Source organism: Microtus pennsylvanicus, chromosome 7 (assembly GCF_037038515.1).
Source record: "Microtus pennsylvanicus isolate mMicPen1 chromosome 7, mMicPen1.hap1, whole genome shotgun sequence".
Taxonomy (NCBI): Eukaryota; Metazoa; Chordata; class Mammalia; order Rodentia; family Cricetidae; genus Microtus; species Microtus pennsylvanicus.
The window spans coordinates 101,130,473-101,146,341 of NC_134585.1; positions in this window are offsets into that span (position 1 = coordinate 101,130,473).

Genomic DNA, 15,869 nt, shown 5'->3' on the forward strand with positions numbered 1-15,869 from the left:
GAATACGGGACAAAAAGCAGTAGACAGACAAAAAAAAGAAGTGGGGCCCCTCTGAAGCCATTAATGTGTATGAGTGTATGTGTGTGTTTCTTTAAAAAGATGACAGTTTCAAAATACATCCATCCTATTGAAAAGATGGGTAGGCATGACTGGTAGGCAGGAGACAGAAAGCAGGAGTGACAGTTACCCATATCTTGGAGGAAAAGCCACTGAGGGCTCAGATACATTTTCTGGTGTACAAGAAAATGCAAAGGTGGTTGCTTCTTATGACGCTGTTCTAACTCACAGCCTGGATGCTTTCAAGTATTCATTCTGTGCTGAATATTCATTGAATAGGACACTAATATTTGGGTGCACTTGTTACATGGGCATTTCATTTCAATCCAAAATAAAAAAGATAGCCAGAAACACTTGACTTACAGCTTACTAAACCCTGTACAGTTTTATTTATTTGTTTGTTTACCTATTTATTCTTCTTAGCACACCACAAATAATCTATGTGTTGCCCACATGTTCGCTGGTGCATGGTCAAACTCCCAGTGGTAAGCCCCTTAAAGAAAACTGATTCCTTCCCCTACCCAACCCCCAGCAAAAGCCATCAGCTGTGAAGAGCTACACTTCAGCATCCTTATCACATTTTTAAAGAGGTCTCTTCAATGGCTGCCTGTCTAGACTGTTTCATTTGGGAGTGGGGAGGGGGGATGTCATAAAAGCGTTCTATGTCTCTTGTTCTCAGCTTATGTCTGCAGTCACCAATTCCACAGCTTCCTTGCCCTTTATGGTCAGCAGTAGCAGCATGAAACATGAACTTCCACATGGCTTCTGGCAACAGTGTGAACCACACTTTTCCCCTTTGTAGTTTGGCACCCAGCTCTGTTCTGCCATCTTTCCTTTGACTTAAATGAGTACACACTTTGGTTGTTTTGTTTTTTGTTTGTTTTTGAAACAGAGTTTTTCTGTGTAACTGCCCCTGCTGTACTGGAACTTATTTTGTAGACCAGATAGGCCACAAACTCAAAGTCATCTTCTGTTTCTGCCTCCCAAGTGCTGGTATTAAAGGCAGGCACCATCACCACCAGGCCATAATGTAAATAAAGACTGCTCGTTTGTATCCAGGCCACCCAGACCCAAATAATCACACAGAAACTATATTAATTACAACACTGTTTGGTCAATAGCATATTTCTAGCTAGCTCTTATACCTTAAATTAACCCATTTCTACTATTTTGTATTTTACCACAAGGCTGTGACATACCGGGAGGTGTCTTTCTCCTTCAGCAGCTGCATGGCATCTCCCTGACTCTGCCTACTCTTTCTATATCTCTGCCAGTATGGCTATATTCTGCACTGCTATAGGCCAAAGCAGCTTTATTCACTAACCAATAAGACAGCACATGTACAGAAGGACATTCCACATAATCTCTCCTTTTCTGTCTAATTAAAAAGGAAGATTTTAAGTTTAGCATAGTAAAATTGCATATAAAAAAACAAAACAGGTATCAAGCAAGAATTACAGTTATAATATTTCTTTGTGAGTCTAAAGTTTCACATCTAATTTATTTTATCACAACCAAGAAAGACTATAACTGTAACTATATATTCTTCAACTCCATCAAAGACCCCAGAAGGATATAAAATTACCTAAGTAAACAGGAAGTGCATTGTAAGAAACTTCAAGAATTGATAGAAACATCTTGCTGCCTGGACAGTCACCCAAAGTTCTTCTGTAATGTTTGGGCATCCATCTTTAGCCCACAGGCCCATAGTATCTGACAGGCTTTTCAGTGAACCTGGGAATTTGAAGATCTGTTTTGACTTATAATAATAAAGTTTGTCAGCTGCTTTCTTTTGTGTTTTGCAGAATGTCTGACAGTTTCTTCTGTGAAGCAGGAACCCTGAAGGATCATCCCATTTTTTGAAAAGTTCAGCTGTCTCTTTTCTGTGGGTCCTGCATGTCCAGTTCATACAGCATATCATCAAACAGTCTAGGCAAGAACAGTTTCTTGCACAAATGGCTAGCAGACTCCATAAGGAGCCTCTTTGATACCCATAATCCTCTTAAAGCAATTGGTGCTGCCAGAAGCAGATATATCTCATTGCCCAGAAAAATTTAAGCCCTTAAAACCTTATAAATGCCATGTTCTATAGGTCTTTGAAAGGGCTGAAGAATACCTATGCACATGAAATATAGCTCTGTACATCTAGAAAACCTAATATGACTAGCTTGACTATTATAGATGACTATATTAAAAAAACAAAATACCTTAAACAAGATCAGAAATACATATACACAGTATAACAAAATTATAAAGTATAAAAACCAACCTTAAATTTGTATCAGTAGACTAAAATCCATACCAATGCAAAATATTCATCTCTATATCAAATCCCCATTATTTTAAGAAATTGACTGTGACCATTAATTACTTATAATCAACCCCCCTTAAATGAAAACAAACATTTTAAATAATCATTTTAGGAATTTGGGCATTGTTTTCTCCAAACTGCTTCCTGCTGCTTGTTGGGTGAAGTATTTCTAGGGTTCATAGAGACCTTTTGAGGGTCTTGTTCCATCAAACCACATTAGCCTGGAAGTAATCCGCAGGTTCTCATCTTCTATGGAAACAAAAGCAGAACCTCTTTTCCAAAAACAATGCATCCTTAGGTTTTAATTTTGAAGTCAAGATACATTTAAAATATATTTGTTGGTTTAGCTTAGTAGCCCATACAATGAAACATTTCTCTGTACTTAGCTTATTCACAGTCAAAAAGTTCAAAGAAAATATGATAGTATACATAGTCCAGATTCTCTATGTACATTCTATCTTTATGTGGCTTATTTTCTATACTCTTTTAATCTGTGACTATCTGTACTCTTTTATATTACTTTTACTGTCTCTTTAAAGACTTTGGTTTATTTTTAAAAATGTTATACTTCGCCGGGTGGTGGCACACGCCTTTAATCCTAGCACTTGGGAGGCAGAGGCAGGCGGATCTCTGTGAGTTCGAGACCAGCCTGGTCTACAAGAGCTAGTTCCAGGACAGGCTCTAAAACCACAGAGAAACCCTGTCTCGAAAAACCAAAAAAAAAAATGTTATACTTCTTTTTAAACTGTCAATATTCTTTTTCTCTTTCTCCCAAGCTTATGTATATTTATTTTTAACACACTGTGTCTCATCCTGAAGTCTTTTATGTGTGAATATGTCCTATTGTATAACTGAAATCCTTTTCTGACAAGGAACATTTTAAAATGGTAAGCATTGTAGTTGTAGCAGCACTGAATGCTTGGCCTTTTAATATGGTGGAGGTTCATTCACCACCTCTGCAAGCCCTGCTCATTGCCTCAACTTCAGGGGCACATGATTGTCATTAAGCAAGTTGTAGCACTCAGCTCACAACCCCCATTTAAGGGTTCCATAGCGAGACCTCACAAAAGAGTCAGAGCCATTCCATGCCATCAGAAAGAACCAGGAAGTCAGCTCTTAAAGGAACTGCATCTGGGCTTGTGGCCTGCAAACAAAGTCTATATGGGAAAAAATTCAGCTACCAAGAAGTTGCACTTGGCTCCTGTTTTGTGGGTCTAGAAGCCCTCTTTAAAAAGAAAAAAAGCTTTTTTTTTTTAGGTCTTATGTGGATCCATGCCCCAAAAGATAGGTGTCATTTTGTAAGCAGAGACTGGTCATTTGTACCCCATTCATACCCAGACCTGAATAATTACACAGAAGCTATATTAATTGAAACACTGCTTGACCAATAGTTCTGCATATTTCTAGCTAGCTCTTTTATCTTAAATTAGCCCATTTCTATTATTATATATTTTACCACAAGACTGTGTCCTACCTGTAGGCATCTTTCTTTTTTGGCAGCTATAAGGCATCTCCCTGACTCCTCCTACTCTCTCTATATATCTCTTTTAGCTTGGCTATATTCTGCCCTGCCATAGGCCAAAGCAACTTTTTTCATTAACCAATAAAGGCAACACATATGCAGGACATCCCACATCACCACGAGTCCTCATTTTAAAAGTTTCTTCCCATGGACACTGTGGACATAGCACACTCCTCTGCCACTACTTTGCCTCCCCTCAGTGTCCCCATGGGTCTCTTGGCTCCTTGGGGCTGTTCCACTGTTGTGGGTGCTGGCTTCAGTCACAGCTGTGCTTCAGGTTTCAATCTTCAGTGTGGATGACTTGTGCCTAGATCTAGTTCTGCCGCACCTGCTCCAGCAGCTCTTAGATGGAGCAGATATTGGGGTGGACCAACTCTACTGGGAGCACAGGATCTGAATCTCAGCTCAGCGGGTCTCTCGGGTAGGAATTTCTTAATTCAGGAGAAGGCTATATCTAATAGGCCAATCAGTGATTTAATTAATACACTATCCGTGTTGTTATTTCGGGGCAAAGCAGCCAGGAACCAACAAGTGGCCTGCTGTTACAGGCAGGAGTGGTGCTGGCGCAACAGCTGAGAGTTATATTCGATCAGAAACATGAAGCAGAGAGAGCTAGCTCAGAGAGAAAAAGAGAGAGCACTCAGTAGGAATGGTGTAGACTTTTGAAACCTTACAGTGGCTCCTCTAACAAAGCCACACCCATCTTTCTCATCAGTTTCACTAACTAGGGACCAACCACTCAAATATATGAACCTATGGAGGGCATTCTCACTCAAACCAATTAGCACATATTAGTTACGTATAATAATGGGTTTCATTATGATATCTTTACATATAATGTATTTTGTTTATATTCACCTTTTATGAGCCCCTTCATCCCAGTTCGTCTCCCTTCTATTTTCATGTCTCTTTGTGTGTTTATGTGTGTGTTTGTGTGTGTGCGTGTTTGTGTGTGTGTGTATGAGAGAGAGAGAAGGAGAGAGAGAGAGAGAGAGAGAGAGAGAGAGAGAGAGAGAGAGAGAAGGAGAGAGAGAAGGCAGTGTTGTCCTCAATAAAATGGGGGGGGGCACTTACAGAAGCATACATACCTTTTCAGTGGCTACACCACTGAAGAAAATGTCTCTCTCACTTAGAAACCATTCACTGCCTATAAATGCTCAGGGGATAGGGCAGAGATCTCAAGAGCTCTTCCTTGAGTTGGGCCTGACATATTAGGCTATGCAATTATGGAGCCTGACGTCTGCCTTCCTATTCCACCGTCACTAACTCTGGTACACACCAAAGCAAATGTATGGCTAAGAACCTTTGGTTCTTGCAATGCCCTCTGAACTTGGATTCATCAATCTTTCAGTCTGAGTATCTACTGTGTCACCACGAGGCACTGGGGAAACCAGAGTCAATGCTACAGCAGGCACTATGACCTCTTGGTATTTTGCAAGGGAAGAAAAGCACACCCAAGCAACACACTACTCTGAAGTATGATAAAGACTGTGCCTGGTTGGAATGATAGCATGGGGAAGCTTGACCTGGTAGAGAGTCAACAAGTGGCCCTCTCCTTACAACCCCCTCTGATGTGTTGTAAGGGACTTACTGCTCCTACTACCTGCAGTGCTGCCAACGCTCTCAGACCTCGCTTCTAAAGCCCCACTCCGGTCACACCTTTCCCCCTCACTTCCAGATCAAGGTCACACCCTTCCTCCCACAGGCAAGCCAAGGTCAAACCCTTCCCCAGACAGGCAGGCCACCTCTGCCTTCTATTTCAAGTTCCTGAGCACCCTGCACCATTGGTTGGCACCCGTCTGGCTTGCATCTCAGCTGGATTTCACCCTCTTCCCAACTCTGCCTCTGCCCCCTCCTTTGCATGGGTATTGACTCAAGTACCACTCCCTGATAAACATCCGGAACTCTAAACTCTGGCTGAATCTGCTTCCTGGAGAACCCAAACTGCTTTATAGCGTGAAGAGCCTTTGATGAGTCAGACAGTGAGAAGTACTGAGTGACTGAGGCCTGAATGATGAAGACGAGGTAGGCAGGGGCCTGGCTGAGAAGCATGGGCAGACCGCAGAAAAGGGTCTGGATCTAGGAAGTGACCAGAAGGAAGCTATAGTGTGTGATTGTAGTGTGGCTAGAAGAAACTGAGGAAGTGCTATGAAGCCTAAAACTCTGTTTTTCAGGGTAATTGCAGTGCATATGCACATATGAAAATGTCACAATAAAACCCATGTTAGACCAGTGATTTTCTTCTCCTAGATATTAATGACAAAAATAAAGATACCCAACATTTTCACGTCCTTGAATCATTGCTTTTCACTCTTTCCTTCTCTTCAGTGAAAGCTGTTAACCCCACACCACGGCTTACACAGCTCCGGTCCTGTGAGCTTGTCAAGATACCCCAGCAGTGAGAGTTCTGAAAGTGAGTTCTGTGGTGACAAAAGTAAACTGATGAGTGCTGGCGGAAAAGCTGAAGATAAGCCTTGACCTCTGCACATCGGAAGGACTTGTCCTCCTGCCAACCACAGCTGCGGGGCTGTTTCTTAATTCTGTGTGTCAGCTTCATCCCTAGATAGATGTGGGTGTAGTGATTATATTAGTTCATCTGAACAAGGATAATGTAGCCATCAAGATTAGCATTCTATAAGGGTTTATTGAATATAACCGTCGCCTTACACATACATATTTAAAATATTCAATTTTGGTTAAGTTTTAACGTGTGCGTACATTTTTGAAACCATCAGGCAAGGTCAAAAGGACACATATTTCCAGCACAAAAGAGGACCCCTTCCTTCTCTTGCTTCCCTCTTCTTTCTTCTGGGAAACCCCCAACCCTCTTTGTGTCTCTGTGGGTGGTTTTACACTGCCTAGAAATTCATATGAGTGGAATCACATTATGTGTGCTATTCTATATCAAGGTATTCCCTCCAGTATAATACTTTAAAGACTAGCAGTAAAGGGTTTCACTGTGTAATAATTTTATATGTTATCAAACACTACACATGAGAAATCTTATTTGTATTGCATACTGTACATTATTATTACTGCTGTTATTATAGTATTACATATTATATATTATTAATGGAAATAGTAAAATGTCTCTTAATTTTAAGCAAGGTAAATTATTTATTTATGTATACATGTGTGTATCTTGTTAGTGCATATGTATCAGGCCAGAAGGAGGCTTTGGATATGTCAGAATTGAAGTAACAGCTGGGCTGCCTTGTGAGCGCTGGGAACTGAACCCAGGTCCTTTGCAAGAACAGTGAATGCTCTTAATCACTGGGGCATCTTTCCAGTCTCCTCTCCTTCAATTTTTAAGTATAATTATTCATTGTGTCTCAGACTGAGACTTTGCTTTTATAACCAAAACAAGATTTTCTTTTGAAATTATAATTCATTGATAAATCATAGAAACTCTTTCTCTAAAAAAAAATCCCTGAGAAGTGATCCATGACACCCTCTGATAAGCCTTGTTCTTAGGGAACACAAAATGTCTCATAGGAAACTGTCCTCTCTCACCAAAAAGTCAGTGCTAAAGAGAGGCTGACTAGGTAAATAAAAGCCAGATTCTTTCTCAAAACAATTTAATTGTAAAAAGTAAAAAGAAAAAAATATAGACATTAGACATTAGAGAACAAGAGATAATATGCTTAGTGCTTTGAAATAACAGGTTAACAAGAAAGCTGATCCATTCAACACATGCATGTGACTGCCCATATTCTCTTTTCTCTCTCTCTCTCTCTCTCTCTCTCTCTCTCTCTCTCTCTCTCTCTCTCTCTCACACACACACACACACACACACACACACACACACACACACACACACACTTTCCCCCCACTTTCCTAAATAACTTTTGGCTCATACATATTCCGCAATTCCTTTAACATTGCCACACTCTTTCTAAAAAGGATAGAAAGCAAAGGTGGTTTCAGGAATGTCACTATTCAATCATGCCTGTGAACATGGAAACCCAAGGGCTGGAAATGCAAGTCAGTAGCAGAGTGTTTGTGTTGCTTATGGGGTCAATGCCTTGAATTTGATTTCTAACACTGGAAGGAGAGAGGAAAAAGAAGAGTAATAAAGAACAAAAAGGATAGAAAAAAGCAAGTGATATATATATATATATATATATATATATATATATATATATATATATATATATATTTCTGCAGAGGCCAGAAGACTGTGTCAGATCCCCTGTCCTCTGCCAGAGCTGCCAGTGCCCTTAACTACCTTAACTACTGGGCCGTCTCTCCAGAAACACCCCACCATCATGTTATAACCTTTTAAAGCTTGCACACAGCACTGGCATAGGTATGCACAAAGTGATCAGTACACTTTGTAAGCAAATTGAGACAGAATAATCTGCTTTGAACAGTGTTTCTTTAGACCCTGTGGCTCTTTTATTTTTGCGACATAATGCTATCATTTTCAAGACAGCATACTTTGAGACTGATAGCAACTTTTGTGACATTTATTACTACATTTTTAATGCATATGCTAGATTTTACATCTTAATTGATATAATATAGGACATTTTATATTCTTTTGGAGAAAGGGTTGGGTGGACTTTTTTGCTTGTTTGTTTTGTTTTTTTATACCGTTTGACTTTTTTTATATAATTTATTTTTATTTTATGTGCATTCGTGATTTGCCTGCATGTATGTCTGTGAGAGGGTGCCTGAAGCCCTGGAAACAGAGTTACAGACACGTGTGAGCTGCCATGTGGGTGCTGGGACTTGAACCCAGTTCCTCTGGAAGAGCAGTCAGTTCTCTTAACTCTTAATGGCTGAGCAGTCTCTCCAGCACCCCCTCCCCACTTGCTTAACTTTCGACAATTTTTTTTTTAAATCAGGGAGTAGAATATGGTTTATTTTCCTACCTTTTATCTTACCTATTATCAAATCTTATCCTTTTTAGCCATGTAATTGTTGTTTTTAATTTACTTTTATTTTTAATTAACTTATCAAGCAGCAGGTTCCCTTATGGCATTTAATTATTTTACATTATACTATATTAATACTTCATATTACTTTATATTACATATTACTCACAGTGTGGCATAACTCATCTCTCTCAGTAGACACTCCCTTATTGGCCCTCATCTTCTCTTCCCTGGAGATGCAATTTTTTTAGCCCATAAACCAACACAGTCTAGGAAAGGGCATTTTAATCTTTTGGTCCCATAGGATGTAGGACAATGTATCTGATGGTTAATTCATGGTGGATGAAACCTGGTGGGTTGTCTGCTAGTGATGACACAAAGTCTAAATTTTCACACCTTGCCTTCCCTACTTAAAATTTTTTAATACGTATTAACTGCCACATACCACATCGCAAGGACACAATCCTGTTGTCTTGGGATGGCAAGGACTCTTTGGACAGTTGGAAGTTTTGTGTGGATTATATCTCGTTTTCTTTCTCCTGTCAAATGTTTTGTCTTTGTATGTAGAATAATGGTTTTTAAGGTTCCTTCTCTGTGTGTTATGTTGTAGTTCATATTTTTTCCAGAGAATTAAAATATGTAAGCCTCAGTATAATTTTTGGTGTACCCCTGAATTTGTGTATTAGCACACAAAACTTCTCATGTACTGAAGAAATGTACTGGGACCCTTTGAGATTTTACTGTGGGAAACAGCTATGGCGAAAGGAAGTCAATATCCAGATCACTACCACGTACTCATCTTCCAAATAGAGTCTGAGTAATACTGATTTTCTTCTAAAAATGTTAATATCAATTTTATTTGCAAACAGAAATTAAAAGAAAGAAGATAGAGAAGTGACTTCCTCCTGAGATTTCCTCACAGGGCTCCCTCACAGGGTGTAGTTAGGGAACAAAAGAGCATAGTATCAGGGTCTGGTTAATGGCTGAGTGTAGTGTTTAAGAACCACTTAGGTCAAGATAATGATATAGTCCATGCAGGTTCATTCTTTTTCTTGTACTTCAAAGAGATGTCTTGCCTGGCTCTGTTACACCAACTATCACAAAGGTCCTAGGACACAATGCTGGTGGTTCTTCTCTACACCACAAAGGTGGACCACAGGGGACCTGCCGCCTCCTCTGGCCTCTCACCCACCCAAGAGCCCACACCAAGCCCTTAGAGCTCCCACTGAATTCTTTTCTACTCAGTACTTGCTGTATAAACTGAATTTCCCAATGTTGTTTAGGTCATAGTGCTCAACAGAGCAATAAAAAGCCAATTTAACACAATAAATAGGGAAAGCAGAAAGAGTAAACAAAACGTGGAAGGGCGAGGCTTGTCCCGATGAGGCAGCTTCCTGTCAGTTTTTAAAGAGCTAGTTTTTGAAAACTCTCCGTTCCTACTTATTTGGTTTTTTTCCACACTCCATTACATATTTATTTTTATACATTTGCAGGGAAATAGTATTTAAAAAGATGTAATTAAAAAAATAATTCACAAGTAGAATACAAATTATTTTAATAATTTGCTTACGTGTGTGTGTAAAAGAGACTATGTATGTCAGTGTATGTGTGCCCTCTATGGAGGATGGAAGGAAACCTGAGGGAGTCGGCTCTTTTCTTCCACTCTGTGGGCCCTGGGATCTAAACTCAGGTCTTCATTTGAGCCATTTGTCAATGCCATGCAAACTCTTTTAAAACTTTTTGTTTGTTTCGAAACAAACTCATGGAGTCCACACTGGCCTCACCACAATGCTCCTGCCTCAGCATCTCACAGTGCTGGGATAGGTGCTTCTACCACTACCTAAGGCCCTTAAAACTGTTCTTCGGTAGAGAGGCATTTAGGTTGATTTCCCCCTGGCTTTACTCTGCTAAGCCATTGGCCAAAACAACTTTACTCATCAACCAATAAAGCAACACATATGCAGAAGGACATCCCACATCACTACATTGAGAGACCCTGTTTCAACTCTTCCCTAAAAAGAGAGAGAAGCACTTCAGTGAGACTTCATGAGCTTATAAAATCAGCAATACAGCTGTGCCTATGATTATTTTAAACGGAAGCATCTTCCTCTTTTAGAAAAGTTAGACTGAAAAAATGAGTAACATTAAATACCTCTCCCTGTTGCTTATACATATGTAACATCTAAATTGGGTACCAAGGGACCTGATTTCATCATCATTAGGGGGTCATAGCAAATCATAATTTTAAAAGGTACTTTTATTCTGGATTGACACATACTGTTTATCATTATTTCTGGTTCTTAACTGGAAAGCAGGTCAATTTGATTTGTGAAGACACTGGTAATTAAGTAACCCACAAGCTTGCATGGTTTATTTTTAAAATGGAAAAGAAACCATGTTGTTTCATCACCATAGTCTCTGAACTGGAACACTGCTGATGGATATTAAAGCAAGAAGCTGATATTCATTCATAGGAATATAGATTCTTCTTTAAAAATTAGATGATTAGACCAGAGACTTTGTGTGCCAAATAAAATACAGATTGATTTCTTTCATTAAGTAGAATTTAAGTTTGTAATACAATACTATCTGAGCCATGTTAAGCTATCTAACATGTTTACCATCCAAGCACCATTCGACAGACCTGCTCTTGAGCTATTGCCCTCACTGCCTTCTAAGCTACAGATTCATTGCTTGAGAAGAGACCACATTTCTCTTTTCTCTTTCCCCTACAGCCCGGAATTAGTATGGATGCTCGATGTGCTCTTGACTGACCTATGTGTGAGAGGTCATGTGCTGACAAACTGTAGATTTTATTTACATAATAATTCATACTCAGGAGAAAAAGCAGGGAGGACATAGAGCTAACACCATTGCTTTGACTTTGTTTTAACAGATACCACATGAATAAAGACCTTAGGTTTTCGGGAAGATTAGAGATTTATGACTGAACTTTTTAAAATTTAATCTAATCAGTTGCTTTATTTTTGTGACAAGGTCTCACTATTTAATCTTGGCTGGTGTGGAACTCTGTGTGTAGCCCAGGCTGGCCTGAAATTCACAGAGATCAACCTCTACCTCTGCCTCCCCAGTGCTGGGATTAAAAGCCTATACCACAATGTCCTGGAAGTATCATCTCTTAATGGCTAAGCCATCTCTCCAGCCCCTTTTTTTTGATAAACACCAAGCCCAAGTAATTGTGTTAATGTCCCTAATCTCTGTGGCAGAAGGATTACAAGTTCAAGGACAGCCTGAGCTACATAGCAAGGTTTAATAAGCCAGCCTGGGCTACATTATAAGAGCCTTTCTCTGAAACTCCCTGTGAGTTCCAGGCCAGCTTGATCTACAAAGAGAGTTTCAGGCCAGCCAATGTGACAATGAGACCTAAATTAAAAAAAAATAAATAAATAAAAATAGGGGAAAGAGCTGGGAGTCTCTGAGCTTGGTTTGGTTCTTTGCACCCACTTTGGGACACTTGTCCACATAACTCCAGTTCCAGGTGACCCGATGCCCTTTTCTGGACTTTGGGGGCACCTGCATTCTTATAGCTACTTGCTCTCCCATTTATACACATAATTAAAATCAAATCCCTTTAAAAACAAATTCAAATGGGGGGGGGGGTAGAAATGAAGACAGAGTAGCGTGACCCTGCCCGCAGTAAACCCTGAATCCATAAACCACACCAAACCACTGAGTTCTTTTCACATGCTCTAGACAGACACTTTACCTGACATTCCATTTCATTCCATGTCAAAACTCTGGTCATTGTTAACTCAGGGATGAGGTTGGGTAGGTGTTGGGGTCCATGGGACGTTTACTACCCTGTGTGTGTTTGTGTGAGAGAATGTGTATGTGCGTGAGTGTATATGCACACATGGATATGTGCTTGCTATGGTGTGTCTAGAGGTGTCAGGGCACAACTTTTAGCATCTCTCTTCCTTCACCACATGGGTCCCAAGGATTGAAGACAGGTCATTAGACCCAGCAGCAGGCACCATTGGTCCTAATGTCTTTTTCCAACTGGGATGCATATATAAATAACACTAAAAGGGAATGAGTACTGCATTTCATTAGGTACCACATTTACTTAAGTGCTGTTCTCAGGAGACAGTCCTCCACGGGGAGGGAGATATTCCCTTGAGTCACTGAAAATATTCCTTTGACCTTCAGCAAAAAGGAAAAGCATCCCCCCAAAATGCCTCTTTGTGGCTATTACAATGGCCCTGGTAATCTGTGATTTATGAATATAAGTTTCTTGGAAAAGCTTCTTACAAGCTACATTAATTTGGAACTTCACTAAAAATGTCATGATCTACGTTTAGAATAATACTAACTTGAGAGACTGTTCCAGAAATCCGAGTAGGAGAGAATGGTACATGTAGAGCAAGAACAGCGGAAGTGGGAGAAACAGGTAACTATTATCTGGGAGGCAGACTCAGTTCATCCTTGAGATTGCTGGAAGGCAACAGAGCAAGGGTAGTTCCTGTTTGAATAACCAGTTGCCATTCATCAGGAATACTACCAAAAGAGAAATTTTGATGAACAGTGGACTCTGCCTTGAGGATGTGAAGGGTGTGTTGCCCTGATACATCAGAACGGAGGTGTTTGCAAATATGAGTTGGGATGAGGAGAGAAATATGGCCTGGTGGCACAGTTCCTAAGATTGTAGACTGCAGCCGAGGCTGTGGTCATAGATGAGCTTGTGAGGGAGCAGTGGAAAAGGTGGGGCCAAGAGTGGAACCCTAGGGCCTATAAAAAATGCACAGTGCATAACGCGATTACTACCAACACAGACGATCTGAGTTAAACTCTCACAACCCATATGGTGGAGGCAGAGAAACAACTGCTGAAAATCGGCTCCTGACCACCCACACACACATGCCATGGAACATGTACACCAGTGCGCGCGTGTGTGTACACACACATACACACTCACACTAAACAAATAAGTGGAACCCCAGAAATAGCAGAAGGGGAAGAGGGAGAAAAGATGATGACCCTAGAAGGAGAAAGATAGAAGAGAAGATATTTGAAACCTATGCCTTTAGAGACTAGGTTTGATGATTTTTAACATATTGCCAACAGCGCTCTGGTCCAGTAGCATGTAAATGACAGTTTCATTTGTGTGGCTCAGATTAAACACTCTGACAAAAAACAGTTTAAGGGAGAAAAGGTTTGTTCCGGTTTACAATTTCACATTACACTCTGTATTAACTACTTCTCTCTTGTTATGAAAAACCACCATGTCCAAAAGCAACTGAAGAAGGGGGTTTATTTTGGCCTATGGTTCCAGAGAATTGGAGCTGGTGGTGTAGGGGACAATGCAGCAGCAAACAGCAGGAGCAGAAAGCTGGAAACTCACATCTTGACCCATAAGCATGGAGCAGAGAGAGAAAATGCTAGGTAGCCAATGCTTTTTTACTCTTAAAGCTCCCCCCCCCAGTGATGTACTTCCTTCAGCAAGGCCATGGAACCTAAGCCTCCCCAACTGCCACCAACCTGGGAACAAGTTCATATGTCCAAGGCATAGGAAATGGATCCAAACCACCATATATCCACTACTGTCTGGAAGTCAAGGAAAGAACTCAAAATAGCTAGTTATATGGCAACAAAAAGCAGACAGTGGATAAATTCATGCATGTCTAGCACCCAGTCAGCTCTTCCCCTTTATTTATTTATTTTTTAATTCATATAATCCAAGGATCAAAACCAGGAGTGGTGCTGCCTACTTTCAGACTGGCAGTTAAGGCAAATCAAAGCAATATCCCCCAGACATGCACATAATGTAACTTGATCTAGCCAGTCTCTCACTGATAGGGTCTCACTGCAGTGAGAGAAAATGAAATACTAATGAGCCTGGAACAGGCATAAGAGATGGTCTCAAGGAAACCTACATCCCTAGCAAGATGCTCATTCCCCTGTGAAATGACGGTGCTGAGATTAACGATGAGTAAAGAATGATACGTTATGACTATGGGAAGGTATGAAAATCAACCATTCATTCATTTCTGTAACACAGACGGGTTCCCATGATGCACAGTTACTGTTTTAGTCACAGGGGTATGATGATGAGCCAGTCTGCGAAAACAGTTGTCATAGTGATGCAAACAGACCATGAGCAAGTAAATGATCTAAGTCATAGTGAATTTGGGGTTTATAAGGATTATTACAAAAAGTAATATGGGGAGGTACGGAGAAAATAAGGCAGTTTGGACAGATCCCTTTCTGTATCCATGGGAGAGTCCGATGAAGGATGTTTAGTGCAAAGGGTTTTACTGTAGAGCATTACTGGGGAGATGGTTAGTTAACACAAAGGCGTGGACCAACGATGGTTTGGCCTGTCTAGGAAACAGTGAGAAGGGGAAAGGGAAGAAAATCCAGGGCAAGGCATAGAGTTGTTTAAGGTGAATTAATGTGAAAACGAGACCTGCCTGGGGTTGTAGTTATTGTAAGAATTTGAGGTTTGCCTTGCAATAGGGAGGGTAATGGAGGAGTTTAAATGGGCTTGATCCCATCTACAGTTTTTCAGAGCTCATATTGGCAGCTGAATGCACCATCGAAAGCAAAAGGAAAAGTAGGGTAAGTAGGTAGAGGTCAGCTCTCTTATTAATCCAGAGGGGACAAAGGGACACACCCCAAGCCCCTTGATATCAGTGGAATACTCCAAATAGTTGTCCTGCTGGGGTCAACATATCTACCTTTATAATACAGTCTTAGCTAAAGGCAGTTTCAAAATGCTAACATAACAATAACCAAATATTCGAGTATCAGTCAAGATTTCACTTTTATCAAGTCAGTCAGAGAGCAAACTCTTTAAAGAAGCTTCCAGAAGTTTTATCACCTCAGACTTCAAGCAGGAGCCCCCATGTACATACAATGCTTAACTCTTTGAAGAATGAAGGCTGGCTTTGATCTCAACCCCCTGTTGGCCAGTCACCTGCTTTTACTTGCAAACCACACAGGATTGCACAACCTCAACCCAGGCTCACTTACAAAACACTGTCCTTTTGCCCCTGGTGACCCTGCCTTCAGTATCTGATGTTTTACTCCATCTGACCTCAGGCAACAAGACCCTTTCTGCAGGCCTCAGTATCTGAGT